The sequence below is a fragment of the Mandrillus leucophaeus genome, unplaced genomic scaffold, assembly GCF_000951045.1.
Source record: "Mandrillus leucophaeus isolate KB7577 unplaced genomic scaffold, Mleu.le_1.0 Scaffold75, whole genome shotgun sequence".
NCBI lineage: Eukaryota > Metazoa > Chordata > Mammalia > Primates > Cercopithecidae > Mandrillus > Mandrillus leucophaeus.
The window spans coordinates 1,012,848-1,027,891 of record NW_012108141.1 but is presented as its reverse complement, the minus strand read 5'-3'; positions in this window follow the sequence as shown (position 1 = coordinate 1,027,891).

Genomic DNA, 15,044 nt, shown 5'->3' with positions numbered 1-15,044 from the left:
GAGATTCTGGTATGTTGTATCTTTGTTCTCATTGGTTTCAAAGAACATCTTTATTTCTGCCTTCATTTCGTTATGTACCCAGTAGTCATTCAGGAGCAAGTTGTTCAGTTTCCATGTAGTTGAGTGGTTTCAATTGAGTTTCTTAGTCCTGAGTTCTAGTTTGGTTGCACTGTGATCTGAGAGACAGTTTGCTATAATTTCTGTTCTTTTATATTTGCTGAGAAGTGCTTTACTTCTAACTATGTGGTCAATTTTGGAATAAGTGCGATGTGGTGCTGAGAAGAATGTATATTCTGTTGATTTGTGGTGGAGAGTTCTGTAGATGTCTATTAGGTCTGCTTGGTGCAGAGTTGAGTTGAATTCCTGCATATCCTTGTTAACTTTCTGTCTTGTTGATCTGTCTAATGTTGACAGTAGGGTGTTAAAGTCTCCCATTATTATTGTATGGGAGTCTAAGTCTCTGTAAGTCTCTAAGGACTTGCTTTATGGATCTGGGTGCTCCTGTATTTGGTGCATATATATTTACAATAGTTAGCTCTTCTTGTCGAATTGATCCCTTTACCATTATGTAATGGCCTTCTTTATCTCTTTTGATCCTTGTTGGTTTAAAGTCTGTTTTATCAGAGACTAAGATTGCAACCCCTGCCTTTTTTTGTTTTCCGTTTGCTTGGTAGATCTTCCTCCATCCCTTTATTTTGAGCCTATGTGTGTCTCTGCGTATGAGATGGATCTCCTGAATACAGCAAACTAAAATGTATTTCTTAAATAATAAGACCTGAAATTAGAAATTACCCCTTGATCCATAAGCTACAGAATGGATGTTGTGTTAGCAAGCAGACAATCCACAATAACTTCCTTGTACATCTCCGTCAGAGCTTTTGCATGACCAGGTGAATTGTCAATGAGCAGTGATATTTCAGAAAAGAATTTTTTTTTTTTTTTTCCAGAGCAGTAGGTCTCAAGAGTGGTCATAATATTCAGTAAACCACGCTATAGACAGATGTGCTGTCATCTAGGCTTTGTTGTTCCATTTGCAGAGCACGGACAGAGTAGATTTATTAATAGCATCATTCTTAAGGGCCCTAGAATTTTCAAAATGGTAAATGAGCATTGGCTTCAATGTAAAGACACAAGCTGAATTAATCCCTAATAACAGAGTCAGCCTGCCCTTTGAAACTTTGAAATCAGATATTGGCTTGTCCTCTTCAACTATGAAAGTCCTAGATGGCCTCTTCTTCCAGGAACAGTCTGTTTTATCTACATCGAAAATTTATTGTTTATTGTAGCCACCTTCATCAATGATCTAAGCTAGATCTTGTGAATTATTTATTGTAGCTTCTACATCAGCACCTTTTGTTGTAGCTTCTACATCAGCACCTTGCTGCTTCACTTGTGCTTCACTTATGGAGATGACTTATTTCCTTCAACCTCATGAACCAACTTCTGATAGCTTCTAACTTTTCTTCTGTAGCTTCTTCTCCTCTCTCAGCCTTCACAGAATTGAAAAGAGTTAGAGCCTTGCTCTGGATTAGGCTTAGGTCTAAGGGAATGTTTTGTCTTTTTTGATCTGTCTAGACCACTAAAACTTTCTCCATATCCGGAATAAGGCTGTTTTGCTTTCTTATCATTCACATGTTCATTGAAGTAACACTTTTAATTGCTCAGTAACTTTTCCTTTGCACTCACAACTTGGCTAACTGGTACAAGAGGCCTAACTTTTGGCTTATCTCTGGTTTGAACATGCCTTCTTCACTAAGCTTAATCACTTTTAGAGTTTGACTTAAATTGAGAGATATAAGACTCTTCTTTCACTTGAATGCTAAGAGATCATTGTAGGATTATTGGTTGGCCTGATTTCAATATTGTTATGTCTCAGGAGTTAGGTAGACCAGAGAATAGAGAGAAAAATGAGGGAAAGACTGATAGTGGAGCAGTCAACACACACACAATATTTATTGATTAAGTTTGTTATCTTATATGGGTACAGTTCATGACATCCCAAAACAATTGTGATAGTAACGTCAAAGATCACTGATCACAGATCACTATAACAGATATAATAATCATGAAAAAAGCTAGAAGTATTGCAAGAATTACCAAAATGTGACACAGGCACAAAGTGGGCATATGTTGTTGGACAAATGGCACCAATAGACTTGCTCAATGCAGGGTTGCCATAAACCTTCAATTTGTAAAAAAAATGCAATATTTGAGAAACACAGTAACGTGAAGTGCAATAAAACAACATATGCCCGGATGTCTTGTCTTTTCTCAAAAATCCTTTGATGGCTTCTCAGGGAACTTATGACGAAATCCAACGTTATAATGTGTCCTACAAAGGCATGCATGATCTGACTGATTCTCCAGCCTCCTCTACCATAACACTCCCTTCCACTCTTTACAATCCAGCATGCTTTCTTGTGTATACCCAGGGCTTTCCACATCATGACCTTGGGGCACACTCTTCTCTCTACCTGGAAGCTTTTCTCCTAGGTTCTGATTCTCTCTACCTAATTAGCATCTGTGAATCATCCAAATCTAGGCTCGAATGTCACTTCCTCAGAGGGACACTTTACAAATATATTGATCTAAATTATTATTCTGTCTTTATTCTCACATAATACTTTTCCTTAAGTGCTTACCAAAATTTGTAATTCTATGTTTATTTATGTAACGACTGTTTCCTCTACCAGCAAGCGAGCCTCATGCGGCAGAAACAATATCCACTTTGTTATTATTAGTATATGGATAACATGTAGTTTGTTGGCAATAAATATTTGTTGGAATAAAGGTATTATGATTTTTATTGTAAATTAAAAAATATATATTTCTGAAAAGTCTAATTTTGGGGGAGACTAAATTTATTTTTGGAAGAATTTATCACAGAAGTTCTCATATAAAAGACATTAGATAGTGTGTCATAATATATTAAACTAGCATTTATGTGAGATATGCACATATTCATTAAATTAATATTGAAAATATAATACTGGCTTTTTTTCAATCATAAAAAGTAATATTTGTGTAAGTGGCACATTGAACATGTAGGACTCTTGGGATGTATTAGAAAAGCGTATTTATTTATTTTTTTTAATCTCCCACTGTCTATATAAATACATTCAGTGGAGAAAGTGTTTCCCCACCCTGGGTTACTTTTACATAATAACAATAAAAAATAATGTTATAGTCACAATCACGATTTCAATTCAGAAATTGAGACATCCAGTCCCAAGGAATGATGCAAACTCTGACCTTGATTTAAGGTTAAAGTATTTCTGCTCCCGTGGCTGGTGATTTTCTTCAGGCAGGAAGGCAGGGAAAGAGAGGTATCACCCTTCTCTTTCCTTTCTCAAGTTAGGCTTCCATCCCCTTGTTTTGTCTTGCTAATTGTGGCTTTCTATCTTTACCAGGATTGGTGTGGTGGCGGGGATGAGGGGTGTAGTGATATAAGAAGGAGAAGCAACAGGGATAGAAAAGCTCTAATTGTATGGGCATTTTTGTTAGACGGCTGTGCATTCTTTGGCCTGGGCAAGTGTTTCCTATGGATTCTTCCTCTCTCTTCCTCTTCAGAAGTCTTTCTAGGAACTCCTGAATGTGTGTCCTGAGAGGCAGGCAATGAATTTCCTCCTGCTGGCAGCTCCTCTCTCAGCCTTTGTGTTCCAGAAGTTCACTTGACACTGACTGTATTGGCCAGGGTTCTTCAGAGAAACAGAAACAAGAATAAGAGTGAGAGTGAGAGCGAGAGCAAAAGCGAGAGCGAGAGTGAGAGAAAGTTATTTTAAGGAATTGGGTCATATGATTGGAGACTGGCAAGGCCAAAATCTGTAGAGCAGGCTGGCAGGATGGAAATTCAGAGGGGAGTTGAGCCTTCTCTGAATAAGTCTTGAGTTTGAATCTGAAGACTGGAAGCTCAGGTCAGTTTTCTGTGTTGCAGTCTTGAGACAGAATTGCTTCTTCTTTGGGAACCTCAGTCTTTGCTTTTAAGGCTTTCCACTGATTAAATGAGGCCCACTCCCATTATGGAATATAATCTGCTTTCCTTAAAGTCTAGTGATGAAAATGTTAATCTCATCTAAAAAGTACCTTCACAGCAACATCTAGACTAGTGTTTGATGAAACAACTGGATACCATAGCCTAGCAAAATTGAAACATAAAGTTAACCATCACACAGAGTATTTCTGGTAAGTCCCATCACCTTTTCAGGATACTCCATTGGACAAGGTTTAAAATGGCTTCAACCTGGCTTTTCTCAACTAACACATCTAGTCTGAAAGAAATACTCGTACATCCTTTGTCCCAACAAATTTCAGACTTTCGGGTCACCTATTGCAACAAACTCACCTTTGATCCCATTATTGAGGGGGCTTGCCAGTGCCTTCCTGGTGAGAATCAGACACAAGTTCATTGTTCCCCCTGAACTGTAAGTAGCATATAGCAAACTGAATTGAATGCCCTCTTTATAGGCTTGATGTGAGGGCCAAGAACTAGAACAGAACAGTTCTCTGCAAAGAAATATTCCTTAAAAATTCCTTTTCAGATTCTTTCTCAATCACTAAACCCAACTGTTCTTTAGCCTTCTTATGGGTGAGAGGCTTAGGAGATATAAACTCTTAAAGGGTCTAGATATTCCCTTTGAATATTTGCATCTTTGCCTCATGTTTTACCTTATGTCATTCTACTTCATCTTGGTGATTCAGTCAAAACTTCAGTTATAATTCCATTTAGAAACTCTGAAAACTTAAAACACAGCATTAAAAACTTAGAAAATGAAAAGCACATTTGTCATCATCATCGAGGTCATAGTAAACATTTTGATATACATCATTCCTGTGTGGTAGGGACAGAAAATTCTTAAAGATACTAAAGTGATATCTGATTAAAATCTCGATATTTCTTGTGGCTGTTGATTAACAATCTAAGGTCATTCTACATCTAAGGTTAATCTACTGTCACCTCTCAATAGCAATTGTTTGACTAGGTTCATATGTCATATAAATATATACATTTTAATAAACACAATGATCATATTCTTCATTTTTTTGTAATTACTTTTTTCACCAACATTTTGTGAACATGTTCTCATGCTATTAATTTTATTTATAACATAAATTGTAGTGGCTGCATGGTATTCCACTATCCACAATTTAACTAATCCCCTATCATATACCATAAAGTTGTTTCCTTTAAAACTGTTCTTCTTTGCTTATTTTCTTCATAATACATAATACTATTATGAAAAACCATGTACGTAAATGGTGCATCTCTATTCTTAATTTTTTACTTAATATTTACCTACGATTAATTCCTAGAAGTGAAAGTATTTTTTGTGGGCATAGTTTTAAGGCTCTCCTATGTATTCCTGAATGACCCTCCAAAAACTCTGGAGAATGAATTTTCTACCGTAATAATACCTCTAACCTGAGAAGCGTAAGCTATGTCTGTCAAAACATTGTTAAATTGGTTTTTATCTCTCTGATTATTGGCAAAGATGATCCTTCCTCCCTCCCTCCCTCCCTCCCTCCCTCCCTGTCTTCCTTCCTTCATTCCTTCTTTCCTTCCTCCCTTCCTTCTTTCCTTCCTTTTTCCTTCCTTCCTTCCTCTGCTTCTTTTGCAGATTCTCCATTCAAGGTCTGTGCCAATTATTTTATCAGGGTTTTTCTTAACATAGGAATAATATAAATGCCTGTCAATATGTTGCAAATATATTTATCCAGGTAGTTGCTATTATATATACATTTATTTTCAATTGAGACAGGATCTCACTATGTTGCCTAACATGGACTGGAACTTCTGGGCTCAAGAAATCTTCTTGCCTTAGCCTCCCAAATAGCCAGGACTATAGGCACATGGTACTACACCTAACAACTTTCTTTTTAACCTTATAATATTTAAACATAAAAAGTTAATTCATTTTTAATGTATATATTAATAAATTTCCTTGTTTTTTCCCTATGTATTTATGCTTTAAAAACTTTTCCTGCACTGAAATTACATATATACCCACCTATTTTTTCTTACAGTTCTAAAATTAAAATTTTTTTGTCTATTTTATTCAATTATTGTATGGAAAGACCAATCCAGGTATCCGTCATTACCACTGACACCTTCTGAACGAAGAGTTCTATTTAGCTTCTTGTGCAGATTTCCATATGCTCTACCATGTGATTCCACTTGTCTACTCTGGCTGCCACTGAATGAGCCAGAGGTGTGCACACATCCCAAGAGAACCAATCTGCAGGGAACCAATTTCACAAGTCACCAGCTAAGGGACTATGAGGTGGCCTTGCATGATAGCTCTGTCCAAATGGGAATGACTGGACAAAGAAATTTCTTTTATTACTTGCCTTGGGATTGTAAATAAAGATATAGCTGGTTAGTAACAAAAGGATATGATGGGAAAATGCATGCAAAAATCCCACAAGACAGAGAAAACCATTAGTAAGCAGAAGGTATGAGTAAACAGAAGCTATAAAACAGAGAATATAAAGTAGCTAGCTTTTCGATAGCACCAGGAGTGTAGAAATAGAATGGAAAGGTGCAAGGTCATCCGCTATTGAGGGTGAACAATAGAGTAACACCAGATGTAGAATTACTTTAGATTGCAAAGCCAAAGACTTGAGATGTATCGAGAATTCAATCAGATGTCACTTTAATATTTGTAAGAGTTTTTTGGTTCTATGAAACAGAAAATAAAAGAATAGAAATCCACCAAATTCAGAGGGCTTTATAGTTATATGGAAACACATTTGCATGTCTTAAAATCCAAAGATTGAAGTCAATTGGATGGAGGCCCCAGATTCTAATGTAACTTGAAGATTAGCAATAACATGAGCAAATCTAGGGTATGTGAGTTATGTGGCTTTCTCCTTTAAATTTTGGACCAATTGATACAGCTATAAATAGACCCTTCCCATCAGTATAACAGACAAGGATCTAGTCCCATCCTAGACTGATATCCTTTGGTTATTGGGAAACTTCAGCAAGCTAAGAAGACAATGCCCTCCTCTCAATTATTTGGGATGACATATTTACTTCCTTAGTGAGCATGCTAGATATTATCTTATTTGCTGTTTACTCCTTAAGATTCACTCTCTTTCCCTCTCTACTCTCCTCTGAGCCCCCAGGAAGCTGATCTGTAACAACCAGATCAACCAGGCTCTCTTGTCTTCTGGCTTCCAGAGGTTCAGAGGGTGACAGAGAAGAGAGGGGTGAAGTATTTGTTCCCCGTCTTTCTATATGTCAGGCTTCAGGTTGGCAGTGGCTGTGATCCCCCAGCCAAAGCCACAGCTCCTGTCAGGGGACCACCTGATAGCTCCAGGTTTTACTGCATTCTGATAAATGCCCCTTTAGACCTAGATATGGTATCTGACCGCTTGTTGCTAGCCCTGGGGTTCTTTGCCATTATCATTGGTTTCCACCACATTTTTTTCAATAATCATTTAGCTAAACTTTTGTCCATTACCCTATCTGAATGTGTCATCTATGTGCTACAAGCACCCTAATGGATTACATAATTGGTACCAAGAGGGGTCTCAGAAATAAGCTATTAAAATGGAATTTTGGGATTGAGTGTCTCACTTATTTGATGCAAAGATAAATCATCCTTTTTTTTTTTTTTTTTTTTTTTTTTTGCTGGGACACTGGTAATCCATGGTATGTGGTGTTATCATGATTACTCAAAGTATCATCAGTAGTAGCATAGAATGGAGTGCAGGTGGAGGGTGAGGGGTCAGGAGATAAAGCTGTCTAATTCTCCTGGCATCCTTTATTGAATAACCCAATTCATTATTTTATATTTAACATTTTAAATGTTTCTTTACTGATTGAAATAGTCTTCTTTACCATAAACTAAATTATTTTATATACTAATGTCTGTTCTTGGGCTATTTATTTTGTTCTATTTATTTGGGTAAGTCTCATGGGATCACTTTATTTTATTGATCCTTCCTGGAAGTCAAAGACATAACACTGGCTCATAATAATAAAAGCTTCTACTTACATAGCATTACTTTGTCCTAGGCAATTTTCAAAATGTGTTATATATATTAACTCATTCCATCTTTGCAACCACTCTGAATAGAAGCTGTTGTTGTCTATGTTTTGCAGGTGGAAAATGAAGCACAGAGAAGTTCAGTGACTGACCTCAGATACTACTAGCAGAAAGCAGAAGAGCTAGGATTTCAACTTAGGATGTCTGGATCCACAGTCTGCACTCCTATGCGCTATGCTACACTGCCTCTAACTATGAGGAAGCAGGGGCATTTTTTTTTTTTCTGGTGACTAAAAAGATACAGTTCAGGTGCATGGCACCTAATAATCTAACTTACACAGCCTGGAAAAATTGATAGTTACTATGTCCAGACTGTCTCATTCAATTAACAGTTTCTTAAGTAATCTTCTAGTTACTGTCATATTTTATCTGTATCAGCCTAGCAAACCAAGTCCAAAAGATTTTATACATGTCTATCTTTTCCGCTGTTCATATTATTAGTTAGTCAAATAAATTCAATTGTTTTTCTACTGTTCGTTTCTCACAAATTATGACTGGCATCTGTATATCTGTGAAGGTTCTACTGCATTGCTGGGTTATCATTATATAATTATAAGAGATCACAGATTGCACTGATGAAGGCTATGATGAGACATGATGAAGCAGGGTCCATTGTGACTGGGTAAAACTGTCTTCAATTTCCTGGTCTATAAAGCAGAGATGAGAACAACTGACTCATAGCATTGGGGTGAATATTAGATTAAATAAGATGATGTATGTGGGAGCAATTAATGGTGTCTGGCATGGGGTAGGTCTTCATGCAATGGTAGTTGAAACTAAATCATTGTAGGCTATGGTTATTATATGGCCAAGACTGTAAGAGGAGAGCAGGAGTTTTATATATTAATTGAATACTTTCCATAGTCTAGGCACTATACTTGGTGGTTACATGCATATAGTTTTACATCATGGAATCAGTAAGTATTTTTATAAGATTACTTACTTATGAGGTATAAAGCCTAAAATTAAGTTCCAACATTTTGCGCTGCCTTTACATCTGGTGAAATCAGAGGCCTGGAGGGTTTTGAATGTCCCAATCACAAGTTCTCCCCACTCTGCTCTTATAGATAAGGTCTCCAGCGAGATGACTCTCTTAATCAAAGGGACCAGGGGCAGTTCCTACTTATCCTTGAATAAGTATTTCAGTCCCTGACAGTCTGTAGATTTATTTTTAAAAATCACTTATATTTTTCCACAGGAAATAGGGGGCAGCTCACCCTCTTGAAACTAAAATGTCTCCTCCCATAACCCACAGTTATTGACTTTATTCCTGAGTGCAATCTCTCCATGACCCAGTGAAGTGTGCAGTGTTTCTTATGCCACTGTGTGCTGTAAGTATATGTACTAACAAACAGCTGTGATCGCATCAGTTCAGTTTCAGGTGTTGTGTGTTTGGCCATCCCCATAAATCTAGGCTGAGAATCCTTTAAACAGCAAGGTGAAATAGAAGGCTGTCAAACACCCTAGGAGAAGAAATTGAACTGAAGGAGTCCCACTGAATTTCCAAGATTATTGCTTCCCAAACTTTAATGTGGAAACCCGTTACCTGGGCATCTTGTTAAAATGCCCATCTGACTCAGTAGGTCTGCAGCGGGGCCTGACATTCTGTATTTCTAACAAGTTCCCAGGTGATGCAGTTGTTCCTTGGACTGCATATTGACTAACAAGGCTCTAAGAGATAGATTCTAGCCAACGGAGAACGGAACATTCACTGTGTCACTCATTAACGACAATCCAATCATCTAAGAATCTGCAGCTCGCAGAATGGCTGGTGGCACCCACCAGTATCTGGGACATTCAGCCTGAGAAATAAAAAACTCACCAGGATCTGTGTAAGACACTAAGATAGAAATGGTACTAGAAGAAAGAAAATGCTTAGAAGTCATATGGAGGTAGGGGAAAACGTCCTTATTAATCTCTGACACTCTGTGATCAAAGAGCATTGCCATTTTAAAGAAGTACATATTAGTGCTCATAAAACTTATCATTGGACTTCTTAGCATTAAAGAACTTGGCTTAAGAGGGTGTTCCAAGATGGCCGAATAGGAACAGCTCTGGTCTGCAGCTCCCAGTGTGATCGATGCAGAAGACGGATGATTTCTGCATTTCCAACTGAGGTTCCTGGCTCATCTCATTGGGACTGGTTGGACACTGGGTGCAGCCCATGAAGGGCAAGCCGAAGCAGGGTAGGGCATCACCTCACCTGGGAAGTGCAAGGGGTCTGAGGATTTTCCTTTCCTAGCCAAGGGAAGCCATGACAGACTACCTGGAAAAACAAGATGCTTCTGCTCAAATACCTGCTTTTCCCAAGGTCTCAGCAACTGGCAGACAAGATGATTCTCTCCCGGGCCTGTGCCTGGCTTGGCAGCTCCCATACCCATGGAACCTTGCTCACTGCTAGTGCAGCAGTCTGAAATCGATCTGTGAGATGGCAGGCTGACTGGGGGAGGGGCGTCTGCCATTGCTGAGGCTTAAGTAGGTAAACAAAATGACCCAGAAGCTCAAACTGAGAGGAGCCCACCACAGCTCAATAAGGCCTATTGCCTCTAGACTCCACTTCTGTGGGCAGGGCATAGCTGAACAAAAGACAGCAGACAACTTCTACAGACTTAAATGTCCCTGTCTGACAGCTCTGAAGAGAGCAGTGGTTCTCCCAGCGTGGCATTTGAGCTCTGAAAACAGACAGACTGCCTCCTCAAGTGGGTCCCTGAACCCTGTGTAGCCCAACTGGGAGACACTTCCCAGTAGGGGCCAACAGACACCTCATGTCGGTGGCTGACCCTCTGGGATGAAACTTTCAGAGGAAGGATCAGGCAGCAATATTTACTGTTCTGCAACCTCCACTGGTGATACCCAGGCAAACAGGGTCTGGAGTGGAACTCCAGCAAATTCCAACAGACCTGCAGCTGAGGGATCTGATGGTTAGAAGGAAAACCAACAAACAGAAAGGAATAGCATCAACATCAACAAAAAGGTCATCTACACCAAAACCCCATCTGTAGGTCACCAACATCAAAGACCAAAGGTAGCTAAAACCATAAAGATGGGGAGAAACCAGAGCAGAAAAACTGAAAATTCTAAGAATCAGAGCACCTCTTCTCCTCCAAAGGATCACAGCTCCTCACCAGCAATGGAACAAAGCTGGATGGAGAATGATTTAGACAGGTTGACAGAAGTAGGCTTCAGAAGGTTGGTAATAACAAACTTTTCTGAGCTAAAGGAGGATGTTAGAACCCATGACAAGGCAGCTAAAAACCCTGAAAAAAATATTACACTAATGGCTACCTAGAATAAACAGTGTAGAGAAGACCTTAAATGACCTGATGGAGCTGAAAACCATGGCACGAGAATTTCGTGACATATTCACAAACTTCAATAGCCAATTTGATCAAGTGAAAGAAAGGGTATCAGTGATGGAGGATCAAATTAATGAAATAAAGTGAGGAGACAAGGTTAGAGAAAAAAGAGTAAAAAGAAACAAACAAAATCTTCAAGAAATATGGGACTATGTGAAAAGACTGAATCTACGTTTGATTGGTGTACCTTAAAGTGATGGGGAGAATGTAACCAAGTTGGAAAACACTCTTCAGGATATTATCCGGGAGAACTTCTCCAACGTAGTAAGGCAGGTCAACATTCAAATTCAGAAAATACAGAGAACACCACAAAGACACTCCTCGAGAAGAGCAACCCCAAGACACATAATTGTCAGATTCACCAAGGTTGAAATGAAGGAAAAAGTGTTAAGGGCAGCCAGAGAGAAAGGTCGAGTTACCCACAAAGGGAAGCCCATTAGAGTAACAGTGGATCTCTTGGCAGACACCCTACAAGCCATAAGAGAGTGGAGGCCCATATTCAACATTCTTAAAGAAAAGAATTTTCAACCCAGAATCTCATATCCAGCCAAACTAAGCTTCATAAGTGAAGGAGAAAAAAGTATTTACAGACAAGCAAATGTTGAGAGATTTGGTCACCACCAGGCCTGCCTTACAAGAGCTTCTGAAGGAAGCACTAAACATGGAAAGAAACAATCAGTACCAGTCACGGCAAAAACATGCCAAATTGTAAAGACCATCAATGCTATGAAGAAACTGCATCAACTAATGGGCAAAATAACCAGTGAACATCATAATGACAGGATCGAATTCACACATAAGAATATTAACCTTAAATGTAAATGGACTGAATGCCCCAATTAAAAGACACAGACTGGTAAATTGATAAAGACTCAAGACCCATCAGTGTAATGACCTCAGGAGACCCATATCACGTGCAAAGATGCACTTAGGCTCAAAATAAAAGGATGGAGGAAGACCTACCAAGCAAATGGAAAGCAAAGAAAAACAAGGGTTGCAATCCTAGTATCTGATAAAACAGACTTTAAACCAATAAAGATCAAAAGAGACAGAGAAGGCCGTTACATAATGGTAAAGGGATCAATGGAACAAGAAGAGCTAACTATCCTAAATATATATGAACCCAATACAAGAGCACCCAGATTCATAAAGCAAGTCCTTAGAGACCTACAAAGACTCTTACACTTTCACATAATAATAATGGGAGAATTTAACATCCTACTGTCAATATTAGACAGATCAATGAGACAGAAGGTTAACAAGGATATCCACGAACTGAACTCAGCTCTACAAGAAGCCAACCTAATAGACATCTACAGAACTCTCCACCCCAAATCAATAGAATATATATTCTTCTCAGCACCACATGACACTTATTCTAAAACTGACCACATAATTGGAAGTAAAGCACTCCTCAGCAAATGTAAAAGAACAGAAATCACAACAAACTGTCTCTCAGACCACAGTGCAATCAAATTAGAACTCAGGATTAAGAAACTCACTCAAAACCGCACAAAACTGAGCAACTTGCTCCTGAATGACTACTGGATAAATAATGAAATGAAGGCAGAAATAAAGATGTTCTTTGAAACCAATGACAACGAAGACACATGTACCAGAATCTCTGGGACACATTTAAAGTAGTGTGTAGAGGGAAATTTATAGTACTAAATGCCCAAAAGTGAAAGCAGGAAAGATCTAAAATCAACACCCTTACATCACAATTAAAAGAACTAGAGAAGCAAGAGCAAACAAATTCAAAAGCTAACAGAAGGCAAGAAATAACTAAGATCAGAGCAGAACTGAAAGAGAGACACCAAAAACCCTTCAAAATATCAACGAATCCAGGAGCTGTTTTTGTTTTTGAAAAGATCAACACAATTGAGAGACTGCTAGCAAGAATAATAAAGAAGAAGCAGGCTCTGAAATTGAGGCAATATTTAATAGCCTACCAACAAAAAAAGTCCAGGACCAGGTGGATTCACAGCCGAATTCTACCAGAGGTACAAAGAGGAGCTGGTACCATTCCTTCTGAAACTATTCCAATCAATAGAAAAAGAGGGAATCTCCTCTAACTCATTATATAAGGCCAACGTCATCCTGATACCAAAGCCTGGTAGAGACACAACAAAAAAGGAGAATCTTAGACCAATATCCCTGATGAACATCAGTGTGAAATTCCTCAATGAAATACTGGCAAACTGAATCCAGCGGCACATCAAAAAGCTTATCCACCACGATCAAGTGAGGTTCATCCCTAGGATGCAAGGCTAGTTCAACATACGCAAATCAATAAATGTAATCCATCACATAAACAGAACCAATGACAAAAACCACATGATTATCTCAATAGATGCAGAAAAGGCCTTCGACAAAATTCAACAGCCTTTCATGCTGAAAACTCAATAAGCTAGGTATTGATGGAACGTATCTCAAAATAATAAGAGCTATTTATAACAAACCCACAGCCAATTTCATACTGAATGGGCAAAAATGGGAAGTATTCCCTTTGAAAACTGGCACAAGACAAGGATTCCCTCTCTCACCACTCCTACTCAACATAGTGTTGGAAGTTCTGGCCAGGGCAATCAGGTAAGAGAAAGAAATAAAGGGTATTCAATTAAGAAAAGAGGAAGTCAAATTGTCCCTGTTTGCAGATGACATGATAGTTTATTTAGAAAACCTCATTGCCTCAGCCCCAAATCTCCTTAAGCTGATAAACAACTTCAGCAAAGTCTCAGGATACAAAATCAACGTGCAAAAATCACAAGCATTGCTATACACCATTAACAGACAGAGAGCCAAATCATGAGTGAACTCCTATTCACAATTGCTTCAAAGAGAATAAAATACCTAGGAATAAAACTTACAAGAGATGTGAAGGACCTCTTCAAGGAAAACTACAAACCACTGCTCAAGGAAATAAAAGAGGACACAAACAAATGGAAGAATATTCCATGTTCAAGGACAGGAAGAATCAATATTGTGAAGATGGCCATACTGCCCAAGGTAATTTATAGATTCAATGCCATCCCCATCAAGCTACCAATGACTTTCTTCTCAGAATTGGAAAAAAACTACTTTAAATTTCATATAGAACCAAAAAAGAGCCCACTTTGCTAAGACAATCCTAAGCAAAAAGAACAAAACTGGAAGCATCATGCTACCTGTCTTCAAACTATGCTATAAGGCTACAGTAACTAAAACGGCATGGTACTGGTACCAAAACAGAGATATAGATCAATGGAACAGAACAGAACCCTCAGAAATAATACTACACATCTACAGCCATCTGATCTTTGACAAACCTGACAAAAACAAGAAATGGGGAAAGGATTTCCTGTTTAATAAATGGTGCAGGGAAAACTGGCTAGCCATAGGCAGAAAGTTGAAGCTGGATCCCTTCCTTACACATTATGCAAAAATTAACTTAAGATGGATTAAAGACTTAAACGTTAGACCCAAAACCATAAAAACCCTGGAAGAAAACCTAGTCAATACCACTCAGGACATAGGCATAGGCAAGGACTTCATGACTAAAACACCAAAAGCAATGGCAACAAAAGTGAAAATTGACAAGTAGGATCTTATTAAACTAAAGAGCTTCTTCACAGTAAAACAAACAAACAAACCAAAC